General features: G+C 39.0%; 1 pseudogene; it reads left to right on the forward strand.

The window, feature by feature from the left end:
• The first annotated feature begins 734 nt into the window (after positions 1-734).
• The window catches only part of LOC102239586, a 196623-nt pseudogene continuing 176362 nt past the window's right edge, over positions 735-20995 (forward strand).

The raw sequence follows: 20995 nt of genomic DNA on the forward strand, positions 1-20995 counted from the left end.
GAAAAGTATGAAGTGAGCTGGAGTTGGTTAATGGGATTTAAGAAAAAAAGCCATTTTGCACTAGCCAGTTTGGCTCTGTGGATAGAGTGTTGGCCTGTGGACTAAGGGGTCCTGGCTTCAATTCCGGTCAAGGGCACATGCCTGGATTGTGGGCTCGATCACCAGTAAGGAACGTGCAAGAGGCAACCAATCAATGATTCTCTCTCATCATTGATGTTTCTCTCTCTCTCTCCCTCTTCTTACCTTTCTGAAATCAATAAAAATATATTTTTTAAAAAAGCCATCTTTATAAACTAAAATTGCAAGATAAAGCAGCAAGTACTGATGTAGCGATGTAGCAGTTGCATCAAGTTATATAGGAGATCTAGCTAAAATAATTAATGAAGTGACTTCACTAAACAACAGAATTTCGCTGTAGATGAAACAGCCTTATCTTGGATGAAGATACCATGTAGGACTTTCATAGGAAGAGAATAGAAGTCAATGCCTGACTTCAAAGCTTCAAAGGACAGGCTGACTCTCTTTTCAGGGATTAATGCAACTAGTGATTTTAAATTGTAGCCAATGCTCATTTACCATTTTGATATTCAATCCTAGGTTCCTTAAGAATTATGCTAAATCTATTCTGCATGTGCTCTATAAATAGCACAAAGCCTGGGTAACAGCACATCTATTTAAAACGTGGTTTACTTAATATTTTAAGCCCAATCTTGGAGCTCTACTACTCAGGAAAAATGATTCCTTTCAAAATATCGCTGCTCATTGACAATGCACTTGGCAACCCAAAAGCTCTGGTGGAGATGTGCAATGAGATTAATGCTGTTTTCATGTCTGCTAACACAACATCCACTCTGCAGCCCATGGACCAAGGTATAATTTCAACTTTTAAATCTTATTATTTAAGATTTACAGTTTGTAAGTCTGTACCTGCCATAAATAGTGATCCCTCTAATGGATCTGGCAAAGTAAATTGAAAACCTCTGAAGAAGACTCACCATTCTAGATGCCATTAAGAACATTCATTATTCATGGGAAGAAGTTACAGTTTGGAAGAAGTTGATTCTACCCATTATGGATAACTTTGAGGGGTTCAAGACATCAGTGGGAGAAGTTATTAGAAATATGATAAAAAAGAACTAAAATTAGAAGTGTAGCCTGAAGATGTGACTGAATTGCTGCAATCTTTTGATAAAACTTTAATGGATGAGGAGTTGCTTTTTATGTATGAGCCAAAAAAAAAAAAATGGTTTCCTGAGATGGAATCTTCTCATGAAAATGTTGTGAGGATTGTTGAAATGACAAAAAAGATTGAGAATAATTACATAAACTTAGTTGGTATAGCAGCAACAGGGTTTGAGAAGACTGACTCCGATTTTGAAAAAAATTCTACTGTGGATGAAATGCTATCAAACAGCAGTGCACACTACAGAAAAATTGTTCATGAAAAAAATGAATCTATGTGGCAAAGTTTATTGCTGTCTTATTTTTTATTTTTAAAAGACTTTGATATGTTTTTTATTTAATTTTTAGAGAGAGAGAAAGGGAAAGAGATAGAGAGCTAGAAACATTGATGAGAAACATCATAGATCAGCTGCCTGCTGGGGATCAACTCTGACCCAGGCATGTGCCTTGACAGGCATCCATCCAGTGACCTCTTGGTTCATGGGTCGACACCCAACCACAGAGCCACACCGGCCAGGCTGTTGTCTTATTTAAAAAAAATTACCACAGTCATTCCAACCTTCAGCAACCACCACTGTGATCAATCAGCCGTCAAGAACTTTGAGGTAAGACTCTCCACCAGTAATTTTTTCTCTCACAGAAATAGATGTTCAAGGCTACTTATTTTATTTATTTTTTAAATATATTTTTATTGATTTCATAGAGGAAGGGAGAGGGGAGAAAGATAGAATCATCAATGATGAGAGAGATTTATTGATTGGCTGCCTCCTGCTCATGCCCTACTGGGGATTGAGCCCAAAACCCCAGCATGTGCCCTTGACCAGAATTGAACCGGGGACCCTTCAGTCCACAGGCCGAAGCTCTATCCACTGAGCCAAACCAGCTAGGGCTGGACTACTTATTTAATTTTAAAGATAAATTTTTATTGTGTTTAAATCACCATATTGCTTTTTGTTTTCTATTTATGTCATCTGTACTTTGTTCCTTTATCACTTTGACTTCTTTTGGAGTAATTATGTATTTTTTTTTTTAGAATTACATTTTAATCATCATTACTGGCTTGTTAACTATTTATTTAATTTAGTGGTTACTGTAAAGATGACTTACATTATGCATCTTTGACTTATGAGTCTACCTTAAATAATATATTACTTTACATATATAACATTGTATAATAATGTTCTTTTATTTCCTTCATTGAGTAACTAGTTGTTTACTTGTTTGTAGTGGGAGAGTAAGTCCCAAGAAGTTACACCTTCATGAGGAAGCAGATGTCCTCATTTTTTTAATTATGGCCTCTCGTTCAAAACAATTTTAAAATGTTACCTATCATTTTTGTTAATGTTCATTCCTAAATCTATTGTTTCAGAGACTATCATTAATACTTTTTAACTGAAATGAATACATAAGCTCTTATTTTAAGAAAATTATCAATAATCCGGAAGTTTTTAAATGAAAATCAAAGGTCCATTAAGTATTATATAAAATGATAGTGAGATAATTTCCCAATATTAGAGAATTTAGTGTTCTGTAATTATTTTATTTTCATTTTATTCTAGAAATCACATACTTTAATGTCATTGAGAATTTGGAGGTGTGAACTTGATATCCCCAAAGGGACATAGAGATATGCACCTTGTATATATATTGTCTTGCAGTTGATGATTCCTAAATTACTAAAAAAAGGAAGACCAACTATTTCAATTCTGTTAACCTCTCATAAAGAATGAGCATCAGGTTTTTAAAACTAGGAAAAACATACTATTTGAATGTTGTTTGCCTGATATGAAAGAAACAGTTTTTGTTAAAATTATGTAAAATTGCAACACTAAATGATGATAATCTCGGACTTCTCAATAGACTTAATGCTTCATTTAATAGTCACCATGTGTTGGGCATATTTGCCTATTAAAAACTCCAGACATTGTCATCATTCAGTATCAAGTACATATATATTATCAAATATGTGGAAAAATGGTTATTCTTACTCACTGTGATTAAAAATAATTTGTTGTGATCTCTTTAAGGCCAAATTGGCATTATAAAGCCAAGTGAGAAATTAAATTCTGTGTTCCTTGGATGTTTTGTGTGGAGGAAAAAATATCAGATACAAATGAGATGACAACAGAGACTATGAGTAAGCTTTTAATCCAAGTGAGAAATTAAATTCTGCGTTCCTTGGATGTTTTGTCTGGAGGAAAAAAATATCAGATAAAAATGAGATGACAACAGAGACTATGAGTAAGCTTTTAAATTAAGGTTGACCAACATTTTGTTAGAAGAGAAAAATATTTTAAAAATCAAAGTTAGAGCCTTGGCCATGTGGCTCAGTTGCTTGGGCATTGTTCCAAGCACCGAAAGGTTGCTGGTTTGATTCCTGGTCAGGGCACATGCCTGGTTGTGGGTTCATTCCCCAATAGGGGACATGCAGGAGGCAGCTGAATCAATGTTTCACACCGATGTTTCCCTCTCTTTCTCAAAACCAATAAAAAATATTTTTTAGAACTATAAAAAAATCAAAGTTTGAGCATGTAGAATTTCTGTTACTGAATGATTTCTAGATATAAATGGTATGCAACAATCGCACTTTGGAGCCAGCTCTGGAAAACTGCTACTGTTGCTGTAGTTAGGTAAATAGTTATAAGAAGGAAGCAAAGAGAATCAGACATTGTCGAGCCTAATGGGCTGGAAGCTAAATCCGACACTGAGCCTGCTTGTTTACCCAGGAAGCTACAGCTTCATACACACAAGCAATCACAGCATTTCCCCACCAAGGATTATATCCCCTCCTCCCCCCTCCAGAACCGGATTGTTTAGGGGAACAAAGGGAGATGAGCACATGCACAACAGAAGTCAGGATGGCGCAGGAAAGATGCTTGACCATAGAGGCCTGTCAGTCTAAACTGGGAAAGGGATCATTGGCTGGGGAGTGGGCCCATCAGAAGCCTGTGAAAGCTTGGGAAGTTGGCTGGTTATTTTGAAAAAGATCCTGGTCATAAACCCAAGGGAAGAAAGAAATAGCCCTCTCTCTTTTGCTCGCTCCATTCATTCACCGTCCTCTCGCCCAGGAATATGCTACCATGTGGGTCTAAGTCACCTGGGGCCTGCAAAGGACTAAGCTTAAATATGAAACAAAAACTCTGGACACTGGCTGCTATTTTGGCCTTAAAACAAGATTAGCTTTTTCTGCATCACAAATAAATCTCGCCACACCACAATCTCCCCATGTGTGGATGCTTGGAATGCTTTTCTCATCATCCCGTGGAAGGGCCTGATTTCCACCTGCAACACTACCTGGGCTTTTATCCTCCACTCCATCTCTTCCTATCCGATTAGCCTTGCTCATACAACTTAACATGTCTGCACTGCTTTATCTTTTTCTATAAAATGGCAATAATCATAGTACCTTATTCTTATGGTTATTGTAAAGATCAAACGGGACACAAAATACTTCACATAAGGCTTGACATAATGAGCACTAACTACGTGTTACTATTATTGCTGAAAATGTATAGTATAAACAGAATGTTTCTATGAAAAATAATTTTCATTCATATATAACACTTATGTAGTACATTAAGGAATGTCTGGAAGGATAGGCCCCAAATTGTAAACATTAGCTAGATATAGAAAGAGGAGAAGGAGTGAAATTACTATTTAACAACATGATTTGCTTGCTTCTGTACAATGAAAATATATTCATATATAATTTGTTCAATTAAGAAAAAAGATTAACCCAGCATTTCTGAGTACTCCCACTGCTCTCTCCTTTAAGTTTTCTTATGCCCAGGTTGTTTTTGATTGGGTCATGAACCTCAGCTCTTATTATGTGCCTTACACTTTGTTTGATAGTTATGTTTATACTTTATTATCCAGTTCTTATCTTTTCCTCAATACATAATTTTGGGCAAGACATTCTTGAAATTACTTATCCTAGGGTAATCAACTAGTTCTGGTTTACCCAGGACTTACCTGGTATTAGCACTGAAAGTTTGGTCACTCTATACCTGTCCCTTCTGTTAGTATCTGTATTTCTAATAGCCTTGGGTCAAGGATGATAGTAATGCTACATTTGCAAAAATACTTTTTTTATATTAAATACATATTCTTCTTTGGAGACAATCTCTATTTCTTCTCTTGCTATTTTATAGTATATATCATGACACATTCTGCATCAGTTGGCAGCACAGAAAAATATGTGTCTTACTCTCCTCTAGGAGTTCATAAATAAATCCAAGATTTCAAAGTGGGGTATCCTGGCAGATACATTTATAAAATTACTATTTACTGTGCGTTTGTGTGCATGGATTGCAGCTAGAATGACCCCGTGGACCAGTGATAATAATAGAAAGAAGAAAAATGTCCTGCCAAGTAGAAATAATATATTTTGCAAAAATGGCTTTTAGGAAATATTCACTTCTGCCTAATTTACTCAGCTGTAGAATGCTTTGACCCAAATTTGGCCCCCAGAAAGCCAAAAATCTCCATTTGTGTTCCCTGACTGCTTCTAAAGATAAAATGCCAGGTGAAAATGAGGTGACAAGAGAATATATAAGTACATTTTTCAATGAAGAATGCTTGACATCCTGTTTAGTAAGAAGGAGAAATGTGTTGTTCTTATTTTTTTTTCGCTTTCAGTTATGTTCATTCTTTGAATAAATTCTCAATAGTGTTCACTATTTTCTTGACTTGTGCTCGATACTAAAGTTGCAACAATAAAGTATGATTAAAGGGGGATTAAAATGAAAGAAAGAAAGAAAGGAAGGAAGGAAGGAAGAAAGAAAAGGAAGGAAAAAAAGGAAGGAAAAAAAGGAGAAAATTTAGGCATAGATACAGACCACAGTATGGTGATTGCCAGAGGGATGGGGGATGGGGGAGCTGGAAGAGGGCAAAGGTTGGGAAGGGTGTTGGAAAGAGACCTGATTTTGAGTAGTGAGTGCACCATACAACCTGCAGATGACATGTTATAGAATTGTACACTTGAAACCTGTATAGTTTTATTAAACAATGTCAGCCCAATAATTTTAAAAAAAGGTATTTAGAAATGTACAAAAAAATGTTCCTGACTCTAAAATACCTAAGGTCTAGTGGGGGAGACAGATTTTTAAAAAGAAGTGATAATGCCTTGTGGCAAGTGTGCAGATATGCCAAAATACAGGCTTTGTTTCACAGCTCATTAGAGGGACATCGAATTTAAATTCCACCTTACCAGTCTTCAGAACAGAATATTTGGGATAGAAAAGATTTTTAATAATTTTATCAGTCTGGGTTAATGAGGAAGGGGCTCACATAATTATTCAGGCTGAGGAGACTAAGATCTCCAAGTGGTAAGCCTGAGGCCCAGGAGAGCTGATGCTGTAGTTCCAATACAAGTCTGAGTTCAAAGGCAGTATATGACCAATGTCCTAGTTCAAAAACAGAGAGGAAGAATTTTTTTTATCCAATCTTTTAATTATTCTTGTCTTCAATGGATTAGATAAAGCCCACTGACATCGGGGAAGGCAATTAGAATGTTAATCTCATCCAGAAAACCCTCAGACACACACAGACATGGTTTAACCAAATATCTGGGCACTCTGTGGCCCTGGTCACACTGAGACATAAATTAACACTCCCAATAACCATATGGCTCAGATACCTTGTTCAGGGTTTCTACTCCTGGTCTAGGCCTGGTACATGGAAATACAGGACAAGTTTGTTTTTAGTGTTATGTCCTGTGTGGGCATAAGGGTCCACAGATTCTCCTTTAGTGCTCACCCAGAGCTTGCCTCTCTGATAGAGCCCATGTTATTGACCAAGGTGATGTTTTCTATCCTCATCAAATCATAAGTTCTAATTCCTCAGGACCTGGTTTTCTGAGTAAAACTAAACATCTAATCCATTTGTTGCATATTACAAGAACTGAGGGTTCTTTCAATATATATATATAAATAAAAGACAAACATGCAAATTGACCGTACCTTTGTTATGCCTTAAGCCACACCCACCAGCCAACCAGAGCGACTATATGCAAATTAACCCAACCAAGATGGCGGCTAGCAGCCATGGAGCTGGAGCAAGCAGGGGGCTTGCTTGCTCCAGTGATGGAGGAAGCCAAGCTTCCCCGCCTGCCGCGGCCAGCTCTGAGCTCCACTGAAAGCAACAAAGTTTCAATTATAGAAGGTAAACAAATCCCAGATACCTGCTTTCAGCGGGCCATGGCCACGGAGCTGGAGCGAGCAGGAATGGGTTGCCCCTGGCGATGGAGGAAGCCAAGCTTTCCACAGGCCTCCACTAAAGGCAACAAAGTTTAATTATAGAAGGTAAATAAATCCCAGAATAAAAAAAAAAGAAAAAAAGGAGAGGTTGGGCGAGGTTGTGGGCAGCCTGAAAACAGCCATCAGCCCCTCATCCAGGCTGGCCAGGCACCCCAGTGGTGACCCCCACCCTAAAGGGGGTGTGGCCAGCTTGAAAACAGCCCTCAGCCCCTCACCCAGGCTGGCCAGGCACCCCAGTGGAGACCCCCACCTTAAAGGGGGTGTGGCCAGCCTGAAAACGGCCCTCAGCCCCTCGCCCAGGCTGGCCAAACCTCCATGGGGTGAGGGTCCCCACTGGGGTTGACATCCTCCACGGGGTCCCACACTGCAAGAGGGCATAGGCCGGGCTGAGGGACCCCCCGAGTGCACAAATTTTTGTGCACCGGGCCTCTAATATACACACACACACACACACACACACACACACACACACATACACACACACTGGAGGCCTGATGCACAAAATTCATGCAAGAGTAGGCCTTCCTTCCCCTGGCTGCCAATACCGGCTTCCCTCTGGTACCTAGGACCTGGGACCGGGCTTCCCTCTGATCGCCGGCAGGCACCCAGGACCCGGGCATCCCTCACAGCCCAGGCTTTGTCTGGAAAGTTGTCCAGAAGAATGTCCAGAAGGACGTCCAATCTAAATAGCATATTAAACTTTTATTATTGTAGACTAGAGGCCCAGTGCACAAAATTCGCGCACTGAGGGGGGGGGGCGTCCTTCAGCCCAGCCTGCACCCTCTCCAATCTGGGACATCCCTCTCACAATCCAGGACTTCTGGCTCCCAAACACCCGCCTGCCTGCCTGCCTGATTGCCCCTAACTCCTTCTGCATGCCAGCCTGATCAACCCCTAACCACTTCCTGCCAGCCTAACTGCTCCCCTGCTGGCCTGGTCACCCCAACTGCCCTCCTCTGCTGGCTTGGTCACCCCCAACTGCCCTCCCCTGCCAGCCATCTTGTGGCGGCCATCTTTTGTCCACATGGGGGCAGCCATCTTGTGTGTTGGAGTGATGGTCATTTTGCATATTAGTCTTTTATTAGTTAGATTTCCTGGTCCCTGTGTCTAGTAGTTTGATGTATGTTTGATAGACCTTTCAAGTATCTTTCAAAGATACTACAGGGTAGGGCATTACCACTGGCATATACAGTTAGCGCTAATGACAAATTTATGGGATTTGTACGTAATTCTTGCTAAGAAAATGTTGGATTCATATACATTAACATTTCAGCATTTCTGCTCTAAGTCTTACTATGTTTTCTCTACCCTCAAGATCAATTAATTTCTTTCTTTATGTGTAAATACAACAGGTAATTATCAATATTTTTCTACCAGCCAGCTTAGCGATCAATGATTTCTACCATCTGTCATAAAGATTCAATATGAACAGAGCTGAACCCTACTGAGATTCAGACATGTCCCGTCATTCCAGAAAACCTTATGTTATGGGCCTAGCAGAAATGGAAACTGAGAAGATTGTTCTTCCTGTTTGGAAGAATGGAGATGACTGGTAGAACTGTGAAAATAGGGCTCATATGAGATGCCTTCTAGGAACTTCAAGTAAAACTTGAGGAAGAGTCTCTGCCAGAACTGAGGAATCTGAAGCAGTAAAGTTGTGGAGGAAGTACAATAAAATCAATGTATTATTGTCCGAATTTCAGGCTCAATCCAGTAAGGGGCATGCAAGAGGTAGCCGATCAATGATTCTCTTTCTCTCCCCCTTCCCTTCCTCTCTGAAGTCAATAAAAATATATATTTTTTAAAAATCAATGTATTTTTTAGTTTAAATTCTTTATTGTTTAGAGTATCACATAAGTCACCTTTTTCCCCATTGACCTCTCCCCAGCCATTCCCACCCCCAGCACATGCTCTCACCCCTTTACTATCTGTGTCCATTAGTTATGCTTATATGCATGCTTACAAGTCCTTTGGTTGATCTCTTACCACCCACCTGACTCCCACCCTTCCTTGCCTTCCCTCTGAAGTTTGACAGTCTGTTAGATGCTTCTCTGTCTCTGGATCTATTTTGGTTCATCAGTTTATGTTGTTCATTATATTCCAGAAATGAGTAAGATCTTGTGATATTTATCTTTTTCTGAATGGCTTATTTCGCTTAGTATAATGCTCTTCAGGTCCATCCATGCTGTTATAAATGGTAGGAGTTCTTTCTTTTTTACAGCAGCATAGTATTCCATCGTGTAGATGTACCACAGTTTTCTAATCCATTCATCTGCTGATGGGCACTTAGGCTGTTTCCAGATCTTAGCTATGGTGAATTGTGCTGCTATGAACATATGGGTGCACATATCCTTTCTGATTGGTGTTTCTGGTTTCTTGGGATATATTCCTAGAAGTGGGATCACAGGGTCAAATGGGAGTTCCATGTTTTGTTTTTTGAGGAAACTCCATACTGTCTTCCATAGTGGCTGCACCAGTCTGCATTCCCACCAGCAGTGCACAAGTGTTCCTTTTTCTCCACATCCTCTCCAGCACTTGTCATTTGTTGATTTCTGATAAGGGCCTAATCTCCAAAATCTATAGGGAACTCATACAACTTAACAAAAGGAAGATAAACAATCCAATCAAAAAATGGGCAAAGGACCTAAATAGACACCTCTTCTGTATGTCCTCTTTCAAAAAATGTCCATTTAGGTCCTTTGCCCATTTTTTGATTGGATTGTTTATCTTCCTTTTGTTAAGTTGTATGAGTCACTGTACATTTTGGAGAATAAACCCTTATCAATGTATTATTTAAACAGGGCCAATGGTAGGCAGAATAATGGCCTACTAAAGATACCCACAACTTTATCCCAGAACCTGTAAATATGTTACCTCATATGGCAACTGGGACTTTGCAGATATTATCTTGGATTAAACAGGTGGGCCCAATCTAATCACAAGAGTAGTTAAAAGCAGACGACCATTCCTGCTCTAACCAATCAGAGAGAAATGTTAAGGAAGGAGAGAAATCAATGAAATGCATGGTGGTTGCTGTCTTTGAAAATAAAAGAAGGGCTTATTAGCAAAAGAATGAGGAGCCTCTAGAACAGTGGTTCTCAACCTGTGGGTCGTGACCCCTTTGGGGGTCGCCTAAGACCATCGGAAAACACATCTTTAATTACATATTGTTTTTGTGATTAATCACTATGCTTTAATTATGTTCAATTTGTAACAATGGATAAAGGACTTAAATGTACGACAGGAAACCATAAAAATTCTAGAAGAATCCAAAGGCAACAAAATCTCAGACATATGCCAAAAAAATAATTTTATGGTTGGGGGTCACCACAACATGACAAACTGTATTATAGGGTCACGGCATTAGGAAGGTTGAGAACCACTGCCCTAGAATCTGGAAAGACAAGGAAATAGCAATCTTCCCTAGAGTCTCTAGAAATAGGGCCCTGCCAACACCTTGATTTTAGCCTAATGATAACCATGTCAGAAATCTGATATCCAGAACCCTAACATAAGACATTTGTATTGTTTAAGCCTCTGAGTTCATGATATTTTGTTACAGCAGCAGAAATAAATAAATAAATAAATACATAAATAGTAAAACTAATTTGATGTCTTTAACCAAAAAGAAAAAACAATTATTTTATGCCAAACTTCTCATGGACTTGATGTCATGAACACACAGAACTGCCTTCAGGTGGTGGCTCTGAATCCAAGCATGACACTGAATTAGTCATATGGGCCAGGGACTAGAGGCAGGAAGCTCCATGGTGGGCCCCACAGTGGGAGCGCTATTATCCTCTCCGCCTGACTAACATATGCCCTGCTTGGTGTAAATTCTTTTTTATCCAGTGGTATCATGGTGCCTTTGGAATTACAATTCATGTATATACCCTAAATATAATGACACTGTCTCAGCCCTGGAATGCTTCGGGTTAGCTTCAGCTGACTGGCCAAATTTGAGCTGTCTGATTTGGTGCCTCAGGCCAAGTAAAAAGCTTAAAACCTAAGGAGAAAGTCACCTAGCTTTCTAAGATAGTTCTTTACAGTTAACAGGATTTGTTTTAACTTGAAAAATCCAGGACCCCAAAGGGCATAACCAAGGCTGCTACTACATGGTGGTCTCACCTGCTTCCTGGGATCCTATTAGTAATAATCCTCCTGTAAAGAAACCCGGGCCAAGGCCAAGGGGATGGACTGTTCATAGAGTTAAAATAGTTGCCCTGAGGCTACTACCTCTAAAAGATCCCACATTGGCTCTTGCTGGCATCTGAGCTTTTGACTCTTACACCATTTTCTAATTGATAAGAGCAGGAGAAGCTCAATGTACGTAGATTGTTTGTACAATGTGGTTTGTGCTAACATCTGTTTTCCTTCTAGGAGTCTGAAATTTTATTATGTGCTAGGCCAGCTCCCAATAAAATTTTTGGGGTAGTGACTCTCTAATAAGTATTCCTGGGAATAAACATTGTGCACATATTAATTGTTTTTTTCATGCTGGAGAATGAGCAAACTCAATATACTCCATCACTGAAAGGATAGAAAATCAGGACCTGATAATAAATTTCTTCACACTCCACTGTGTCTTTTTTTCTCCATTGATCTGTTGTATTTCCTTTATTGTAATAAACTTTAGCCAAGAGTAAAACTATAGGCTGAGTGCTCTCAGCCCTTCCAGCAAATCCTGAATGAGTGGGTGATCTTGAGGACCCATTATGATTAGCATATACATATATGTGTGTGCATGCATAATCAAACTGAATTAAATCATGTATGTAAACTACTATGTATAGTTGATCACTTTGTCAGAGCCTTTCAGACACTAATATTCACTAATGCATTAGGTCACTAAATGGCATCTTTGACTAACACGATGTAGACGAGTTCAGTTTCTCAATAAGTTTTATTTTTGGTGAGAAGAATAATTTGAAAAATTATTTAAGTGATATAATTAATACAGGATAGGCACTTACAAGATGCCATGCACTGTGCTACATAGTCTGGGAAGGTGGAAAAAATCATTTAAGACTATTATAAATAATTGAATAGCTGAAATAGAGGTATATGTGTACACATGTATAAAGATAGTGGATTTAAATCTTGTTGACATTTAAATTCTATCTAAAAATCATAGAGAGAAGGAAAGGAATATTTAAACAGTACAGATAACATACATCTTTTCATTCAGTGAACATTTTCCCTCAGGTACAAGGAAGATGACATGGATCTGCTCTTTCTAAGTGGTTCTCTCTACTCATGGTCCCTTATGGTACAAACATCTCACCCTGCTGAATATCATTTTATGATTTACATATAAATCATAACCCCTAAACATAAACCAGCTTCTTCAGCTGGTACCCAAATAAAGCAATTCTGTCAGGGTAAATTTTATCTCTATGTTATTGTCTCCATATACTAGTATGATGACATATAAACTTACTGTTCAATACATGTCTGTAAAAACCCATCCCTCACAGGGCCCCTGAATTCCTACAACTTCCTTTCTGGTTGCCAGACACCAGTGCTTAAGACATTTGAATAACAACTAAAGTGTTAATATGTTTCATAATGGGAAGTGTGGTCAGAGATCAGTTGAAGTTTAGATAATATGAAGAGTTGCTGTTGCTGTATTGATCAGCAACGGTCATTGTGGAGTGTAACACTAGCATGAACTCTAGCATACTAGCTTAGGTGTTGTTTTATCTCTCAAGTGTAATGTGCAACTTATATGTTAAATAAACTTGTTTTATCTTTTAACCAGTACTTTACTTAAAATGTTTACGAGGCTACCATGTGTAATACTAGTTTCTTTGTAGATAGCAAACTGTATTAGACATTAATACTATTAATAATTAGTAGTTTTAGTATTGTTATTATTATTATCTCTACAGCACTTTATTCCCACAGTGTGTGTGGCATGGTTAGACTCTGCCAGACTCACCTTTGGCCTTGTTATTGAGAAGTTATGTATGGATGAAGGCAGAATTCCTGTCTGTCTATCTATACCCTGCACTTCATACATTATTTCCCAGTAGGACCCCAGTTACCCCCCATAACTATTATCTCAGTTTATTCTAAAAATCATCTAATATCAGTGATTTTTTCCTTCAGTATAAAATTTTAGTCTTTTTACTGGTTTGATGCAAATCACCTTGACTGTCATAGTGATTTACACCTGAGCGAGGGAAGATACGAGAGGTGGTCTTGAAATTGATGACAAAAATAAGAGTCAAAGAGCTGTGAGTACCTGGAGGCAGGTATACTCTGACTTTGCTGAAGGAGGAACCGGAAGGAGAGGACAAATGTGGGGCCTGTACAAACTCTTTTCTCTTGCTTTACATTTACTAAGAGTTTTCTTGCTTAAAAACAAATGCAGTTTGACTTTTCAATGGCTGCAACTTTAAAAAGCCCCAGAAAGATAGCCTGTAATAAAATAATAAATGTCATGAAGATGATGGATTGATGAGGAGCCCTGAATCCAAATGTTACCAGATTCCATTTAGGTGAAATGATTCACAGTCAGGATTACCAGACGGTAACAGGTGGCTACTTTTAAGTACAGATGCTAAATGTCATACCTGCAGATGGTTCATCAGTAGAACATGTAAAAAACATCTTAATTATATATTATGAAGCCTTTCCATAAAAAATTAAAAGATAGGCATTCATTATGCTTGTTTGAGTTATATCGCTGAGTACAGATGCTGTTATGAGTTAGCTGGTACTTTAATCAAAACAAGTATCTGTGGATCAATTTAAGGATATGAAAGTTCTGATTTCAAATGGAAAAATTTGGGGAAATGCAAATTTCTTGCAGTTTCCTGATTTATGCATCAAAGCAGAGGGCTTTCCTCCACCAGAATCCCACATCAATATGTGTTCACGTAAAAGGAGAGATACCCAGCCAGTCATCCTTAAGTCGAAGCATTCCAGATTGGCTTGAAATGCTCCTGGAGGTATAGCCACCTGAAACTTAAAGCTAGAAACACTTAATTCTTCTCCTGGATTTTAGAATCATTGTAGCTAATTTTTAAAGAAAGCAGGTCATTCATATACACATACATTTCATAGGCAAATTATAACAGGACAACCAAGAGGTCCGGGCTGCCTGTCACTACTTCATGCAATCAAGCAGAGACAGAGTTGAATCATATATGAGCGTTTATTCCAATAATTCTGGCAGTACAGGAGAGCAACAGGTTATCCACAAAAATCTTCTCTGCCTCTCCCCATAAGCAGCTGCTTATATTGAGTAGATTACGTGGGAAAGTAGGAATTATAGGCATGGGAAAGTAGGCATGAAATAAATCATTACAGGTTACAAGGCCTGTGGGCTGGGGGGCGGGGTGAATCAATTTAACTTTCATATCATTAAATTGATCCACAGATACTTGTTTTGATTAAAGTACCAGCTAACTCATAACAAGGTGGGGTGGTCAGAGAGGGTGGGGTACCTCTGGCCACCCCTGGACCACATTACAGGCAATAGGGGCTGGGGTTGTAAAGAGCAGGTGCCTCCGGGACTAGGTTGTTTCAGCCACGAGGTTGTAAATCTTTCCATAATGATAGGCAGTTCTCAGGACAGGAGGATGGACTGCATTCTGATGTTAGCTCCCATGTCCCAGGGCATAGAACTCCCAGCCAGGTTAGAATGTGCTTTCTCTAATCAGAAATGAACCATTACGGTTAACAGGGCATGATTACTATTTCTTAGAATTGTAGCTGGTCCCCAATATTCTATTTCAGCCCCTAACATTATTATTATTATTGTTTGTTTGTTTGTTTGTATGACTATGATTGGTTAATTTACGCATTAGACATTGCAGGGATGACTTAGCTATTGCCAAATAGCAAGTCCACTCTCAATGATAGAGATTTAATTCAGTTTAGCATATTAAAAAATAGTGTCTCAGACTCTGAATGTGATTCCCCACAGAGACAGGCCTCCAAATGTTTTGAGTCTCAGCAAATCCTGCGGGATTATATATGGCCCCAGGTAATGTCAATAGTGTATTTATTATTTTTGTTTGTTTGTTTGTTTGACTATGATTGGTTAATTTACACATTAGACATTGCAGGGCTGACTTAGCTATTGCCAAATAGCAAGTCCATTCTCAATGATAGAGATTTAAATCAGTTTAGCATATTAAAAAATAGTGTCTCGGACTCTGAATGTGATTCCCCACAGAGACAGGTCTCCAAATGTTTTGAGTCTCAGCAAATCCTGCTGGATTATATATGGCCCCAGGTAATGTCAATAGTGTATTTTTTATATTATTATTCTCATCGCATACCAGTATATTCACATCCCACTTCATCTTCATGACGAATCAATGCTCAGAAAAGTGTTAAATTCTCTTGATCTATTACCTTATCTAAAAATTGAACATATTTTACATAACTGGGTGCCATGTAAATGCAAGGTGTACTATGATTGGTTTTGACATAAAAATAAAATCCAGCAGAACTTTTTTTGAGCTCTGACTGAGCAAGCTGATTTGCAAGCAGGAAACACGGAGTCCGTCCTGCCAGGAATTTAGTGCAAATGCCTAGGAATTTCTGTAAGTGATGTTCTTTCTTTTGTTTCCTCCTCTCTTTCATTAAAATGAGACAGCAAACAAACAAAACCCTGTGTTTTTAATTATGATGACCTAACTGATATAATGATGTTAAAAGGTAAATAGTACAAGAGCTATAAAAGGAAAGAGGTACTCTGACCTCTTCATTTCCACCTCCCAGTAGAACCCCTATAAACTGCTTCTTGTATATTCTCCTTGTAATTTTCTTTGCAAAAACAAGCACATATATTTATATACATATATTTTACTTTACACATATAGCAAGATGCATTACCAGAAGTGCATGCCAAATTTAATTTTTTTATTTTTATTTGGCAAGAAAAGTAGCAGCATTTTCACCACAGTGGTGTAAACAGATAATCACTTTATAATCATAAACATTAGATAGATGTATGGGGAATCCATCTGAAATTCCAAGGAAGTAAGGTACAACACAACCTCATATATTTGAAAAGCTGCCAATCACCTTGTTAAAGGAACAAGGTTAATTTTCTAGGTCCATGTGGTGGCAGACTCTGGAGTCTGTGTCAGCCCAGCCCTCTGGGTTTTAGCTTATACCTGGAGAATTTGTAGTACATTTAAAAGAAAAGAGCTAGACCACAATAACTGCAACTTGGGGAAGTCAGGCCTATCACTGTTGATGAAGAGATACTGGCTTCCAAGAAGTCTCCTGGGCTGTAGCAGGTATCCAGACAAGCATGTGTGTATAGGTCCTTTGCCTGTTGAATCGTGCTTGTCCAGCCTTAAAGTGTGATCATAATGAAGCAAATGAACTCATGTTTTTACTGTCTGACCCCTTTAGACCAAAGCATTCTTAGGACTTCAAGTTAGGAAGCAATAGAGAGGAACAGAGGTATTCCAAATGGAAATCTGGGACTTTCCTCTAATAGGGTATGTGAAGGGTTATACAATAAACTAATATAAATAAAATATAAGATTTCTAGTTTACTGTTATATGTGGACAAATCTATTATAAATGTAAGTTACAATAGAGATCTGTTCGTTTTGACCTATTGTTAATTGCCTTTACAAATTACATGGTTTTAGTTGATTTAAAAATTAATTAAAAGTTCTGTCCATGTTTGTATAACAAATTTGGGGTCATGCTATGCTGAAATCATTGCAACTTTCTTTTCTTACCTCAAAGATCTCCAGTATTTCTTGTCACTGCATGCACATCTATACTTCTCTATTTTTAATTGCTGCATAATATTCACATTTTACAAAAACACCACAAATTACTTTAAAAAATCCTGATTGTCATTTAGGCTGTTTTAAGTTGCTTTAGAATATAAACAATACTGTGATAGCCATGCCCATACATGTATTTATGTTACTAAATGACATGGATTAAATTCCAAGCAAATAAATATTAGTCAAGGGATGATGCATTTTAAATTTGATAGCTTTTGCCGAAAGGCACGCCAAATGATTGCATCCATTTATACACCTTTCAATGATGAATGAAGGTCAGGATTTCTTTGTAAGGATACTGACACATTGCAGACATGGTCTTCAAGTTCTGGGTAATGTTACTAAAGATCAAGACTACCCATTTCAACCTGGCCAGCATGGCTCAATGGTTGAGTGTCGATTCCCAGTCAGGCACATGACCAGGTTGTGGGCTCAATCCCCAGTGCTGGAGGCAGCCGATCAATGATTCTCTCTCATCATTAATGTTTCTATCTCTCTCTCCCCCTTTCCCTTCCTCTCTGAAATTTAAAAAAAAAAAGAATGTATTTTTTAAAAATGACTACCCATTTTATTTTTTTTAATATATTTTATTGATTTTTTACAGAGAGGAAGGGAGAGGGATAGAGAGATAGAAACATTGATGAGAGAGAAACATCAATCAACTGCCTCCTGCACATCTCCTACTGGGGATGTGCCCACAACCAAGGTACATGCCCTTGACTGGAATCGAACCTGGGACCCTTCAGTCCACAGGCCGATGCTCTATCCACTGAGCCAAACTGGTTAGGGCATGACTACCCATTTTAAAACACCCCCACTTCCACTCGTCCAAAGCACTGACCCACGTCGATCCTTCCTGCGTTGTTAAGAAGCTAAGTGGACATTTTCTCCTTCGGTCCCTATCTCGGAGGGACAAATTTAGCACAGAGGTATATTTTTCTTACAAAAGCAGCCACCAGTGTTCTTTTGGGCACCTCACACTCACAATTTCACAGGCATAAGTGTCAAGGTGGTGTAAGGCACAGCTGCCGATTCACACCTCTGTTTGAGAAAATCACCTCAAAGTTGCTGGCCCAGTGTCACTTGCACCCCACCCTCTTCCTACACTCCCCCTTCACACACCCACACACTGATACTGCTCACACTTTATTTGTGGCACCTCAAGTTCATCCTGACAATTCATTTACTTATCACACAGGCATGAGATACTGACATCACCAAGAAAGAAACACTCCTCGGGGAGGTAATGTTTCTAGAGGCCATATAAGTAGGGGAAGAGGAAAATTTCAGAATAGTCACACAGACAGAACTTTTATTTCTTTTTAGACCAAACTGGGCCAGAATGACCTCTCTCTTATTAAGCGCCATCCGGATTTAGCTACTTCAGGCATAACCATTGTGCATGTCACATGCCTTCTTTTCTACGAATTGAACCTGGGACCCTTCAGTCCACAGGCCGATGCTCTATCCACTGAGCCAAACTGGTTAGGGCACGACTACCCATTTTAAAACACCCCCACTTCCACTCGTCCAAAGCAATGACCCACGTCGATCCTTTCTGCATTGTTAAGAAGCTAAGTGGACATTTTCTCCTTCAGTCCCTATCTCAGAGGGACAAATTTAACAGAGAGGTATATTTTTCTTACAAAAGCAACCACCAGTGTTCTTTTGTGCACCTCACACTCACAATTTCACAGGCATAAGTGTCAAGGTGGTGTAAGGCACAGCTGCCGATTCACACCTCTGTTTGAGAAAATCACCTCAAAGTTGCTGGCCCAGTGTCACTTGCACCCCACCCTCTTCCTACACTCCCCCTTCACACACCCACACACTGATACTGCTCACACTTTATTTGTGGCACCTCAAGTTCATCCTGACAATTCATTTACTTATCACACAGGCATGAGATACTGACATCACCAAGAAAGAAACACTCCTCGGGGAGGTAATGTTTCTAGAGGCCATATAAGTAGGGGAAGAGGAAAATTTCAGAATAGTCGCACAGACAAAACTTTTATTTCTTTTTAGACCAAACTGGGCCAGAATGACCTCTCTCTTATTAAACGCCATCCGGATTTAGCTACTCCAGGCATAACCATTGTCCATGTCACATGCCTTCTTTTCTACCTGGAATCTTCCCCTTCCACTTGATGGTCATCAAAAAAGTAGTTATCATCCACGCAGAAGACCATATTAAAAAGATTTAAGAAAATGGTCCTGGGCTTGCATTTTAGGAGGGTAAGCCTGGAGTGAAGACCGTTTTGTTATTGGTGAGAAATTGGTGTCACTGGTGAAAGTGAGAGATTCTTTTCCCTATACGGTGCTTGTGGTTGGGCTCTATGATATTTTGAGAAAAAATATTTACAAGACTCCCGTGGGAGAAAGAGTGATTTTTATTTGTGTAGAGTTATAGCCCTCAGTTTCTAATGTCCCATCTCCTTTAATCCACTACCTGGAATCTTCCCCTTCCACTTGATGGTAATCAAAAAAGTAGTTATCATCCACGCAGAAGACCATATTAAAAAGATTTGAGGAAACGGTCCTGGGCTTGCTTTTTAGGAAGGTAAGCCTGGAATGAAGACCGTTTTGTTATTGGTGAAAATGGGGTGTCACTGGTCAAAGTGGGGGATTCCTTTCCCTATATGGTGCTTGTGGTTGGACTCTGATATTTTGAGAAAAATATATTTACAAGACTTCTGTGGGAGAATGAGTGATTTTTATTTGTGTAGAGCTATAGCCCTCAGTTTCTAATGTCCCATCTCCTTTAATCCAGTCCTGGAAAAGGCGCAGCTGGGGATCCAGGAGAGCTGAAGGCAAAGCCAGTGTCCAAAGGTCCCCTTCCCTGGTGGAGTTGTGTCCAGCACAGCATCGGGCTAGTCACAGTCCTATAGTCCATCGTGTGGGGTCCACCTGGCTGCCGGCCATGTGGGCAAGCGCAGAGCGTGAGAACCCTGAGAGCCAGGAGTCAGGCACAAGCAGCAAGAGAGAGAGCAAGGGCAAGAGAGAGCTAGGGAACGCCTTTGCTTAGGAGCTTATTATCTCAGATTTTACAACCTTGCAGTGGTCATGCCTATTCTGGCTACTGACCTGCTCCCAGGTGTGACTGACAGTTAATCATCTTCTCTATGCCACTCAGACCTCAATGGGCGCGTCTATAATATTTGGCCTTCCGTTTATTACTTTCCAGTTAATTAATAGCTCAGTTAAATACAATGATATCAATTTCACCTCCTATCTTTGACTCGAAGTTTTTGTCATTATTATAGCACTATTGAACTTCTTTCCACACTGCTACCCCCAAACTTGAGTCTGATTGCTAGGATTTGAACTCCTGCTATATCCTTACTTTATATAGGATGTTGGGGAGTTAATTTATCCCTGGTCAGACAAAATTTGAAGCGTTAGAAATATTAACTGAGACAGACAAGTTTCCTGCTCACGTGGAATTGATATTGTAAGAGTGAAGTCATTAAATTAATGTGTAATCAAGGCAGTTTTGCATAGAGAAAAGAATATGAAGAAAATAAAATAGGATAATATAATAGTTTGGTCTAGGCCAGTGATGGCAAACCTTTTGAGCTCTGCATGTCAGCATTTTGAAAAACCCTAACTTAACTCTGGTGCCATGTCACATACAGAAATTTTTTGATATTTGCAACCATAGTAAAACAAAGATTTATATTTTTGATATTTATTTTATATATTTAAATGCCATTTAACAAAGAAAAATCAACCAAAAAAAATGAGTTCGCGTGTCACCTCTGACACACGTGTCATAGGTTC

This window comes from Myotis brandtii, unplaced genomic scaffold, assembly GCF_000412655.1.
Source record: "Myotis brandtii unplaced genomic scaffold, ASM41265v1 scaffold850, whole genome shotgun sequence".
Classification (NCBI taxonomy): Eukaryota; Metazoa; Chordata; class Mammalia; order Chiroptera; family Vespertilionidae; genus Myotis; species Myotis brandtii.